Here is a 13,040-nt window from a genome sequence, read left to right as displayed (position 1 = left end):
TTAAACCTGTGAAGGAGAGTAAACTGGCCTATTGTGTTACCTGATCTAATGGAAATTAAACTGTATCCTTCGTTGTATAAAAGCTAATTAATTGCATTTGTCGTCTATTTGCTGGTTAGTAACCTCACAATTCCTCCCATTTATATGGTAGCCCTGTATAATTATATTTTAAAATGATTTACTCATTTGGTCTACCCAAACAGCAACAGTTCATTTTAAAATTGATTAAATATACTCTAGACATGAGCTTATGAACTACATTTCAAAAAACAATTCATCATTTCAATGAACAGAGTCTAGTTTAATTAATTAAATTGAACTAAAAATGTCGTCAGTGATCTTTCTGTCACCCAAATTTAGTAGCTGGGGTCCTCAGGGCAAAATATTTGCACTCACTGACATTACATAAGTCAATCAAAACAGTTTCACACACATTTGAGAAATTTTTATCATTTTTTGTAATAATTACTAAAGCAAATATTACTGTAACAGTGTATTTAAACAGTGATACTCATTGAAATACAATGAGCAATGAATAAATTCAGTAATTATAGAATATTTATTTGAAATATAACAGGTTTTAAAAATCACCTGGAAGTGAAATTGTGACCACTATTAGAACAGCGTGAGCTAAATAATAATAGTTTAATTTTGAATAATTACCCATGGTTTACATTGTCTTAAATCTGCCACTTATTAGGTGCTTGATCTTGGCCAAGACACTAAATTTCTCCAAGCTTCACTATCTCTGTTTATAATATGGATATAGAATAATATCTAACTAACAGGACTATTGTGGAAATTAAATAAAATATATTTAGCACAGTGTCTGACAAAAAAGTACTGCTGTTATTATTATTAATATTATTATTTACATCACCTATCTATTCCTTTATTAGGACTACCTATTCCTTTATTAGGAAGAAAGATGAGATTTGTGCAGACAAGCAGAGGGTAAGACACATAGTGATCAATACCTAGATGTTATTACAATACAAGCATCATTTCTGGAAAATGAGGTCAAAGCAGAGCTTGGCATTTTACCAGAAACTCCCCCAACCAGTCTTGAAGGAAAATTGCTGATCCGAACTCTTACCTTGGCAAAGGGATCATAGGTAGGGAGTAGCAAGGTATTAAAACTTAAGACAGCCCCACATTAGGTGTCAGGTTAAGTGTTGAGGTTTCACTGGTCAGAAGTCAAGGGACCAAAAAAAGTAAGAGATATCAAGAAGTCTGGAAGTAAATCCATGTAAATATGGTTCCATTTGAACAAGCAATATTCAAGTAGTTTAGGTTTATTCAGGGTTTAGTCAGGAGACAGAAAACACATCAGTCATTTAAACAGGGACATTTTAATGTAAAGAATTATTGACTGGGAACGTTCCTCTTTGGTGGTTGCTACGGCCCCATGACAATGCCCTCCAGCTACTTTTCCAGCATTCCTGCTGGAGGCTTCTTGCCTGCCAGGAAGGGAAAGAATAAAAGAGAACTCTGAAGAAACCCAAAGGCTGAAAGAGAGCCCCAGAGGAAGGAGCAGGTGTGGAGGTGGGTTCCCTCCCCAAGGCTGGATTTAGACCTTGCTAGCAAGGGTGTGGCTGTGACCCAGAGCTGGTGGAGAAGGTAGCTGGCTGCCTTGGCTGGACCTGTCCATAGGCTGTGGGGCAAGACCAAGGAGCAGGAAAGCTTCCTTGGGCCTGGTGAGCACAAAAACTTCTGTTGGGGGTGACGCAGAGGGAGTCCTGCCCGCGAGCCATTGAGCCAGCATCGTGCCAGCTACCAAAGAGGAATAATGACAGGGACCAGCTCCATACCACAAAGCAGGGCAGTGACGGGTGGCTTTGGAGTTCAGAGTTAATACACTGATAACTGCCCAGTAGCAATATCTGACACTATTAAAACTCACATTGTATCAGGTGCACAAGCTTATTTAACCTTTATAACAGTCCTGTGATTTAAAAACTACAATGCTTCCCTAAACAAAGACATGAGGAACACACCCAGAGTCCAACAGATTTAGGTTTCTTAGTTTTGGAAGAAGAGAACACACACGCTATAAGAAATGAGGGCACCCCCAAAGGGAGGGGTGCTGCGGAAAGGTGCTCCTAGGTTTTGAGTCTCAGAGTTAGCCTCAAGAAAGTCTCACTAGTTATAAATCAGGATTTATAAATCAGGAAAAACACTAGAACAGTGAGTGGACTTATTTTTAGAACTAACCCATCTCAAGTTATTGTCAGATCTCTTTGACGTGGTCTGATCTAAAACATATGGCAGCAAATGAGCTTTTGCTCCAAGGGTTTCAACTTAATGTGTTCATGGTTGGCTCGGTTAATTTGCTTGGAAAATCGTAGTACAGATTTATTTGCAGGTTGTGATTTTGCTTTCAACTTTCAGTTTGTCCTGTGATTCCACAGCAGAGTTATTGTTTGCAATGTTTGTACCGGTGTGGTTAGTTACAATCTCAGAATGTCAGAGCTGGAAGGATCCTGAAGGTGGCTTGGTTTAAACCTGAAAGCTGATGATCGTTATCTCCCGTACTACACCACCCAGTCTTTGCTGTGAAATGAACAGAAGAATAAGTTACCTACTTGGGTCAACACTCTATGTCTTGTGAATCAAGTAAATGTGATGATGTACAGTTAGAGGTGACACTGGCTACGCATGTGCAAAAATTCCCCTTTCTCTTTACCAGCAAATTCTCTCTCTCGCTCTCTTTTTTTTTTTTTTTTTTTTTACAGTACATTAAAAATCATCCTTGGGGTAGATTTATCTTTCCTTGACAACAGAACTTTACACTTAAATATCTTGATTTAAGGTGACAGAATTTGATTTAATTCTATTATTATATCTTCCAACCCAGAGATTTAATTTAACCACCTATCGTAATTTTCTGTTTAATATCAATAAAATGTCTTCCCCATTGATCTGACATTGAGAATGAGATCAGATTAATTCTGTAGGTCTCCCCAGATTTACAGCTGGAAGGGAAAGCAAGGATTGAAATGAATTTATTTAAATTTACACTGATTGAAACCAAATATCCTACAAGCCTTTACTAAAAACAGCTTGTCTGACAAGGAAATATGTACAGTGCATATTAGAGATTTTATGAAACTTTAATTCCTTTTTAGTGCTTTTTATGTCAGGGAAATATATTGAAGTAGAGAAAATTTATCATCTACTTTTGAACATTTAATGACTGAAAGAAATAAAGGTAGATCCAATTCATGCAGTATGTATTCTGCATCGTGGTCAGCTCCGTTGTTGAAGCAAGGACGACCTAGAACTACATTAACACAGAAAATTGCTCAGTAGGTCCACAGTGGATTGGAAATCCCCCAGTCCCACATCTATGGAAGTGGCAGGAGTATAGTTTATTAACATGTCCAGTGTCAAAGTGAGTGTGATAGAGGGGAAATGGGAAAGTCCAAATGGCAATGTAGACTCTCCCTGGGTGTAGATATCACAGGGATTGCAGTGTGAGTCACTTATACATTTGTGGATACTTCTTGCGTATTTGGAAAGGCAAGATCAAGGACCATAAGCTTCATTTCAAAGCACGATGCTTCATGTGTGTCTACAACATTGTATTTGGTACTGGGGGTAAAAGGATGATGAGAAAGGCATCTTCCATGACTGAAAACAGGTCACAGTATACTGACGGGAAGAAATTCACAAAGAGACCATTTCATTTCACTGTCATGAGAGTAACTATAGAGGAAGCAGAATGTGGCCCTCAGACAATGTAACCCAGTTTGTGGAGCGGAGCACCTTGGAGGGTTAGTAGCAGTTACTACAGGAAGAGTGTTAACAAAAGCTTTTACTTTCTCTGGACACTCTCACCATGTGATATTAGTGGGCAGCAGAGCACAAGCCAAAGATGGCAAGAGATTTGGAAAGGAGGGGGAAGGCAGAGTTTGGAGAAGCTGGAAATGGTAGTTTGGGGTCATGGAACTTAGACCCTTTAGACTGGTTGTCTTGTATCTGTGATCTCTCAGTGGAGAAGTGATTTTAAGGAGAAAAATAGAAGGGAAAACAGAAAGTTAATACATAGTCTAGACAAGGTATCATGGCGACCTAAATTATGGTTAGAAAGGACAGGGGATGGATTTAAGAAAGCGTCCTCGATTTCTTGTGCAGAAAGAGAAGAAAAGGAAGCAGAAGACCCTGAGGAAGTTTCCTAGAACTTTGTGTAATTAAGCGAAGGACTGAATCAGCAAGGAAAAGATGGTGAGATGTACCCAGCTCTCAACTTCCAAGTCTTATGACTCACCTGGCACACTTGGTAATCTTGTGAAGTTGGCGCCTGCGTCAGAACTGTGTGAGGAACTGCAGGAAAGCGGCAACGGTGCTGCTTATGGTGCAGAATCTGTGCACATTAACTGGACCTCTCTTTATTTCTCTTAATCACTAAATATTCAAAATCAATGATAATTGTTTTCCTACATCAAAATATGTCTAATCAATAAATTAATGCTGGGATGTTTTAGTAATAGATTCATATACCTAGTGTAATAAATAATCTTTATAAACCATCACAGTTGACATATAAGTTTTGCATACATTAGCCATTTTCATCCTCAAAAAATTATACCCTGGATTAAGCATAGAGTCACCCTGGTTTTTCAGTGCAGCCTGCCTGGGGTCCCAGGTCCCCAGAACACGTGTCTCTGAAACTACTTTCTTCAGGATCCACAGGGTTGGTATTTGAGGAAGCAGGACTCAGCCCTCAAGCAAAAGTTCCTCCTTTTCTGTGTCCTCACAAAACACCAGGGTTATACATCTGAGGGTGATTTGTTTGGCTTTTTTGGTTCATTATTTGTTGTTTATAACCCTCAATTCCAGGGGCTGAGCTATGTGCCTTTGCACTTGATTAAATAGCTATGCCTCCAATAATAATGTGAGATGCTTGAGTGTCTGAGGAGAGCCTTGGCCAGGAGCCTTGAGTCTCCCAGTAAAGTGGGGAAACAGGTACTACGATTTCATTGAGTGTGTTTTAAGGGCTATTAAACATTAAGTGCTGCTCTGAAGATTATGAATAATAAGTAGATGACTTGTTTTGGGAAAAAGTCTATAATTCTATAAAACTGGCTAAGTTAATGCCCTAGAAGCCTATTAAGCAGGAATTCTTATTGCACCAAAATGTTATTTCAACTGGCAATTCATGTAATAATGACTGTTTGTAGATGTCTGCTCCCCCTCTCCTGCCCCCTTGGTACAGACATTCTTTTAGTTCAGCCTCAAATAAAAGCGCTCATGTTCACCATGTGTTGATAATTGATTGACTGATGAGATTTGGAAGGAAGGCAAAAGTGACAAAATTGAGTAGGATTAAATAACCCTTTGATCATATCTAATACCCAGGTTTTTTGAACCTGAGAAAGTCACCTTTGAGGTTTCTCTTTCTTAGGATAATTTATCAAGGCCTGTGCTCATTTTTCTTACTTATTTTATTTATACATTAAGGCTTCAATAAAGAGATGTCAAAAGCATACTTCCATGTATTAAACAGCATAAACAAAGCACAGAGGAGAGCAGGTTAGCCATAACTGGTGGGAAATGGGTCTCAGGGGGTACTTGGCACAGAAGTAAGGCCTAGGCAGGAATCTTGAGGGCAAAGTAGGTCTGTGAGTGTGAGCAAGGCAAAGGGACCACCACCTGAAGAATCACATGTTTCTGGAAAATGCAAAACTGAAAAGCAGGCTGCTCAGCTGGCCAGGTTGACCATTTGAAAAGTACCAATGACCACCCTCTCAGGGATGCTTCATCTCTTGCCCGTCCCTCCCCAGCCCTGTCCATCTTTGCCAATCTCCACGTTCTGTGTCCTGGGTGGTGGCTCTTTTTCTGAGGCATCATACACTCTGTTACCCTCTTCATTCCTGCAGTTTGTTTTGTACCATGGATACACCAGCAGGAGAGTCGTGAGAAAGGAGAGGTTCTGGTGTCTTCCCTGCTCTCTCCTTTCCTCTAATAGGTTTTTTTTTTTTTTTTTAATTGGAGTATAGGTTCTTTACAATGTCCTGTTAGTTTCTGCTGTGCAGCAAACTGAATCAGGTATATGTATACATATATACCCTCTTTTTTGGATTTCCTTCCCATTTAGGTCACCAGAGAGCACTGAGTAGAGTTCCCTGTGTTGTACAGCAGGTTCTCATTAGTTGTCTGTTTTGCACATGGGACTGTGTATTCGTCAATCCCCATCTCCAGTAGGTTTTGACTGTGGCTCACACCTCTGTCTACGGCCCTTCACCCTGCCAGCCTCTTCAGATGCCTCCTTTATGAACTATGGCCCTGGTAACACCACCCCCTCACCTGGCTGCTCAGGGCAGAGCACAATGGCCACTAGTCCTTGGGGTCTTCTATCCATTCTTGGTTCCCTGGACCTGCTCCCATCTCTGTAAATACTCACTTCATTAGACTTTCTTCAGTTAGTCCTTTGGATCTACCATCTGTTTCCTTCAAGGATGCTGAGTCATAAAGTTTTCTAAGCTTAACACTAAAGATTTTCCTCTAAGGAAACTAATTTTGTGCTTGAACAATTCTCTGAAACCTTGTGATGGCCATACAAATTTCCTATGAATTATGATGTTTTTCAAAGTAGCTCTACTAATGATGTGGTAAAATAAATCGATGTCTCATTCATCTCTAGGGTCAAAAACCTTATAAACTTACAGTGATTTTTCTGAAGGTATATTAAATGTGGACATATACTAACTAGCATTAGTCACTGATTTATAAATATCAGTGGTGCAATAAAGGACATGAGTTTTAGAAAAACAAAATCTCCTTTTTTTTTTTTTTCAAAATCTCCTTTGTAAGCCTTTTGTCAGTGTTAGAAGAATAGTACCATAATTAAAATGACCTACATTCTCCCTGTTTCTATCATTTTCAATCTCTCATTATCTCTTGTTGGAACTATTGCCATGATTAATTGACTACTATGTGCTTGGGCCTGCAGTCCATTTCCCTCTTCCCAGTTAGAACTGTCCAGTGATGCTGCTTCTTTAGTTTCTAAGACTTCAGTAGCTGCCTACTGACCACAGGCGAAAGTGAAGGTTACTAGCCTGGCTGGCCAGGCCTTCTGACCTGCACCCTACCTCTCTCTCAAGGGTTCACACAATTCATAAGAACCATGTGGCCCAACAGTATTGACTGCGCATCCTTTCCTGGACATATCATTTTCACTCTTCTTCACATCTGAATTCATCTTTTGCTTGTATCAGCCAGAGTATATTTTCCCCATTCTTTAACTCACAGCAGAAGTAGTTCTCTGAGAAGACTCCCCTAACATTTTTATTCTTATTTCCACACATCGTCTCTGTGCTTCAGTTATAATTGACTCATACCTCCATGGCATCCTTTGTCATATCGCATGTGCCTTTATCTGCCCAATGATATAAACTATTTGAGAAGGGAAACAAAGCATCTTCATTCTTGAGTTCCTGATGCCTTGCACAAGGTCTGGCACAGAAAAGTGGCAATAGGTCTGATGACTGCAGGATTGTGAGAGGCGTGAATGGTCCCGTGATTCATCTTGGGTTGTGCAGAGAAGAATCCTTATTGTGTTGGCTCCCCCATCCTCCACAGGCCATCACCAAAGTCAACAACCACTCACTTGACACCCATAAAATTTACTTAATCATTTGCATAAAAAATGTTCCTAAAACCTTATTATTAGATGGCAAATGATGGTTGACCGAACTTCAAACAAGGACACCAAGCCAGTAATAGGTAATATGAGTGGATTCAGTCAAAGAAAGATTAATTTAATATTTCTTTCTGTGAAGAAGCTTTTATGCTTCTTTATGCCAGGATAATTTTCTCATATATTCAATAATAAAGTAAAGCAATGGGGAAATTCACTTGGATTGGTTTTCTCTTGATTTTAAACAAAAAGGTAAATAACCCCTTTCAATTTATTCAACTGTAACATAATCCAATATTTCTGGTGATATTCAATTATATAATGGCTTAATTGAAAGAAAATTAAACAAGTATATGTCTAAGTTCTGTCACACTAAATGAGATTTTAAATTACTCTAGGAACAGATATTTCAATTCTCATATGATGACTTTAAACAGGGTGGTATTTGATTTTCAGAAAAATCAATAAGAATTTCACAAACATTTGGGAGCCATCTTCTATTGATCTTGCACAAAATCAAATCAAATTCCACTTTATGCTCAGATGATCAAAGTAAAAGAAAAAGAAGTTGAAAAGCCAATTCAAGCTTTGTTAAGTAGTTTTTTAAGAATGCCTTCCATGATAGTAGCAAGAGCGGATTATCTTCCCTATCTTACCACTAGTAACCAGGTAACCAGGAGTAGGCTGAAGCTGAGTACATGCTTTTCATCTTACAAGTTAGTTAGTTATTTATAGAAAAAGACTGCTCTATAACCACACTTCCATACCCTTCATGTTTCTACATAAATATGGATTATTGGATGATATATTTTTAAAGAATTTCTATTTTATAGCCTATTCCACAAAGGATTTAAGGAACATTATACAGTGAAATACACATAAATCAGGACAATTAAAATTTAAAGGCAAATAAAAAACCAATTAGGAAGAAGATAAAGGCAGATGGAATAGTTTCCTCGAATTATTCACTTACCTCCTCTGAGCACTACCTTGTGCCCTATGGTTCAGCAGCACCTGCAGATAGGAAACAACTGTTAAGTTACAGGATTCTAACTTTTTTCTCTGTATGGAATATTGGCTCAACTAAAGGATCAATGGAACTGGGTGCAGTGGAGACTCTGGGGAGTGTTTTCCTTGATAAGGAGCATCACATTCAGGTTTGAAGCAGGTGGAGAGACATATCTCTATAAATCTAAGCCATCATATTCAATACAATGTAGTGAAGGTATAAGAGTTTTGTCTATTTATTCTAAGTACAGTAAGTCCCCTACATAGGAACGAGTTCTGTTCTGAGAGCTCGTTCGTTAAGTCCAACAAAGTCAGCCTAGGTACCCAACTAACACATTCGGCTATGTAGTACTGTACTGTAATAGGTTTATAATACTTTTCATACAAATAATACATAAAAAAGCAAACACACAAAATAAAGAACTTTTTAAATCTTACAGTACAGTACCTTGAAGAGTACAGTAGCACCAGGTACATCACCGCTGCTTTTACGCTTGCTTCTGGCCATCCTGGGCTTGAAATAAAGGTACTGTACTACCGTACTCTATACAGTCCTGTACAGTAAAGTACCCCAAAGCACAGCCACTTGTAGAGGATGCACACACGTGACAATGTACGCCAGACACCTGAACTAACTTATGTGGTCGGACGTGCAAACGCACGTTCACATCTTTGAAAGTTCACAACCTGAAGGTTTGTATGCTTTCTTCTGATAATCTAAATGGGTATAACTAATAGTCTGGGCTGTATCTGCTGCTGAGAGCTAATGACTGGTCCCTGAATAGGATCTGGGTAGCACCTGCCTCCAGTGAGTTCTGCTGGTCCAGCTGCCCAGTGGAATCTGCCATCAGCGTGATCTGCTAAAGAGATGTTTGTCTACCCATCCTCGGCTGGGCACACTGCAACAATGTAAAATTGTGCAGAGAATAGCCATTAAGGGAGCAGAGTCTAATGAATCAAAAGACCCCTTCATCTGAATGCCATTCTTATAAGCAGAAGGAATGCCACCGTCTCCCTTAAATGTTTATTAAACATTATCTTTACACTGGCTTAGGCTCAACTCCTGGCTCTGATGCTTTGCCGTTTCTGTACTTTCAAAGGGTACATAATACTTGCCTAATGGTTTGCCATGAGAAACAGATGTCCCGTGAGTCACAAAGAAACAGTGACAATGTCTGATGTCAATGGATGTTATTTTCCCCTCTTTCTTTAGCCTAGGGTTTCAATCTCACTTTGTTAGGTACCTTTTGACAAAAGCTGTCTCTACTGGCAACACTTCAGACTCAGCTGTCTGCAATTTCCAGGCCTTATCACTTTAGGATCTCAGCTGTGCATATGCCTGCTTTTGAATTTCTATTTTCATTTGTATTTCCCTCTAGCTGATCACCTTTTTATGTGAATGGTCAGTTTTCTATTCAACTAGGTGATATCTTATTTTCACCAGCTTCCTTTATACTGGATAAATGGCTTAGAAAAGAGCATCCCTTGCATCTCAACATTACTTCTAATTAGTATCCCTATTTTTAAGTCAAATCAGCTCAGTGAAGGAGCTTGATGTTACTTCCCTTTGTACCTACATTTATTCTAAATTCTTCTTGACTTAGAAATGTAGGGGTATGTATATTACCTGCAGTAAAATCATGGATGATAGTAGGTGGCACTTTCTGTGTGCACCCAACACACCATCCTCTATCATACGCCATGTCCATGCACTCATCACATCATGAATTTCCAGGTTGGGTGTTAATATACAACATAAGCTTCTTGACAAGGGATGGACCATGGCCAATGAATATTAAAATTTTCTGATTATTTTCTAAGTTATAGTCACTATCTTTTACTTTAGTTACTAAAGAGGCAGCTAGCAAAGATGAGGTTCTTTGAAGAGGTGTGAGCCTTTTTTTTTTTAATTTTTATTGGAGTATAGTTGATTTACAATGTTGTGTTAGTTTCAGGTGTACAGCAAAGTGAATCAGTTATACATATATACATGTATCCACTCTTTTTAAGATTCTTTTCCCATATAGGTCATTACAGAGTATTGAGTAGAGTTCCCTGTGCTATGCAGTAGGTTCTTATTAGTTACTTATTTTATATATAGTAGTCTGTATGTGTCGATGCCAATCTCCCAATTTATCCTTCCCTCTATCCCCTGGTAATGATGCATTTGGTTTTTACATCTGTGACTCTATTTCTGTTTTGTAAATAAGTTCATCTGTACCATTTTCTTAGATTCCACATATAAGCGATATCATACAATATTTGTCCTTCTCTGACTTGCCTTACACAGTATGACAACCTCTAGGTCCATCCACGTTGCTGCAAATGGCATTATTTCACTCTTTTTTATGGCTGAGTAATATTGCATTGTATGTTGTACCACATCTTCTTTATCCATTCATCCATTGATGGACATTTAGGTTGTTTCCATGTCTTATATTTTCTCCACAACAAGGATCATATCATATCTGAATGGGGCTGAGTTGAAGAGAATCTTTTCTCAAAATAATCATATTTCTTCAATTTTATTAAAGGGTTTGTTTTAAATCAATGTATTGCACTGAATCAATGATGTAAAAGTTTTAGTCTAAAAAGTAGGCTTTACTTAATAACCAGTTTATATATTAACATTTCTTAAGACTCTTTGGTGGGAGGGCCTACCATGTTAAGTGCTACTTTAATATTCTCAGGCAGTTAAAGAATTTCACCACAATATGGACTAAAATTGATATGCCCCTATCAATATTAGGGTGTAAGGCCTTTGTGTTTCTAATGCATAGCTGTACACAGAGAGAGGAATCAACTCATCAAAAGGTCTTCTGAAGGACCTCCTAGTTCATGGTGATATAGCCACAGAATCAGTGTAAAATTTATTGCTTTTATTCTTACTTCCTCGGGATAAGGTTATGACTTAAACTTGTTTAAATACCTGCATTTAACGACTTACTTGTAAATTATTAAGAAAAAAGTAAGAATTTTGATGATCTATTATAATAATTTTTATATCCATTTTAATTCTGCCTTTACAGTCATGAACCAGGCTTTGAAATACATTAATGGCACAGGATTGATATTGAACCTTTATAATTGATAATTCCTGTTCACATGGTGAGTATCAATAAATACTTGGTAAGATGAAACAACTTAGCAATGATTAGTATCAGGATATTAATATGTAAAACTTGTTTTCAATATTCAAGATATTAGATTTACAGGTTCAGTGAATCATTTTTTTCAGACATTTATTCATTCTGGTCAGAGTTATCAAAGACTCTGTGTATGCCAGTGTCTGGGCAAGGTTTAATAATACAGATCTAAGGGACATGGTCCTTGCCTACAAAAAGCTCACAGAAGAGAGAAAAGTGATGCATATTCTGAAAGTCTTATGCGTGAGGTTTAGGGTGCTGGTGGGACACATGGAAGGTTCTAGAACTTAGACGAGGGCTTCAAGAAAAGCTCCCCAGAAGAGGTGATGACTGAGCTGAGAGTTGATTAAAAAGAATGTCAGCCTTGTGAGGGAGTGAATTAAGGCCTTGGGATTGCCGGGTTGTAAGATGGGAAATAAAAGCATGTAAATCAGCTGTACAAACTGGAGTTCAAGACACAGGAGAATAGCCAGGTTGGATCTTTGTCCAGGCCACTTTCTAGCCTCACAATATGTTCCTAATGATGCCTGAAGCCACTGCCTCTGTGACAAGCCACTGCTACCCTCCTTTCCTGACACCCTTCCCTCATCCCCAAGCCCCATCTCTGCATCATCATGGCATCTCCAAAGGCCACTGAGAGTGAACTGCTGGGGCAAAGGGCTGATGAATGTTTAATTTTATAACAAAATGCCAAAAATTCTCCAAAGTGGGTGTGCTGTTTCTTGTTTCCTCCAGCAATGTATGAGAGAGATTCAGCTGGTCCATATTCTTGCTGTTATTTGCTGTTGTCACCTTTTAGATTTTATCCATCCCCTTGGATATAAAGTAGTATCCCAATGGGGTTTCACTTTGCATTTCCCTCATGACAAAGAATGCTGATCCCCTTTTCATGTATTTCTTGTATTTCATATATTTTCTTATGTTGTGTCTGTCCAAGTTTTTTGCCTCTTTTATTGGATTACCTTGATTATTGATTTGAGGATTTATTTATGTAATTTGAATACAAGTCCCTTGGCACATACGTGTATTGTGAATACTTTCCATTCTATGCCTTGCATCTTCATTTTCTCAGTGTTTTGCTTTCATAAGCAGGAATTTTAAATTTTGATGAAGTCTAAATTATCAATTATATTTCTTTTACAGTAAGTTCTTTCTATGTGCTCTTTAAAATATCTGTGTGTAACCAAAGAACTCAACGTGTTTCTCTTATAGTTTCTTCTAAAAACTATAGTTATAGCATTATA

The sequence above is a fragment of the Delphinapterus leucas genome, chromosome 9, assembly GCF_059928025.1.
Source record: "Delphinapterus leucas isolate spDelLeu-1000000601 "Yukka" chromosome 9, BTC_Dleu_Yukka2, whole genome shotgun sequence".
Taxonomy (NCBI): Eukaryota; Metazoa; Chordata; class Mammalia; order Artiodactyla; family Monodontidae; genus Delphinapterus; species Delphinapterus leucas.
This window is presented reverse-complemented; position numbering follows the sequence as displayed.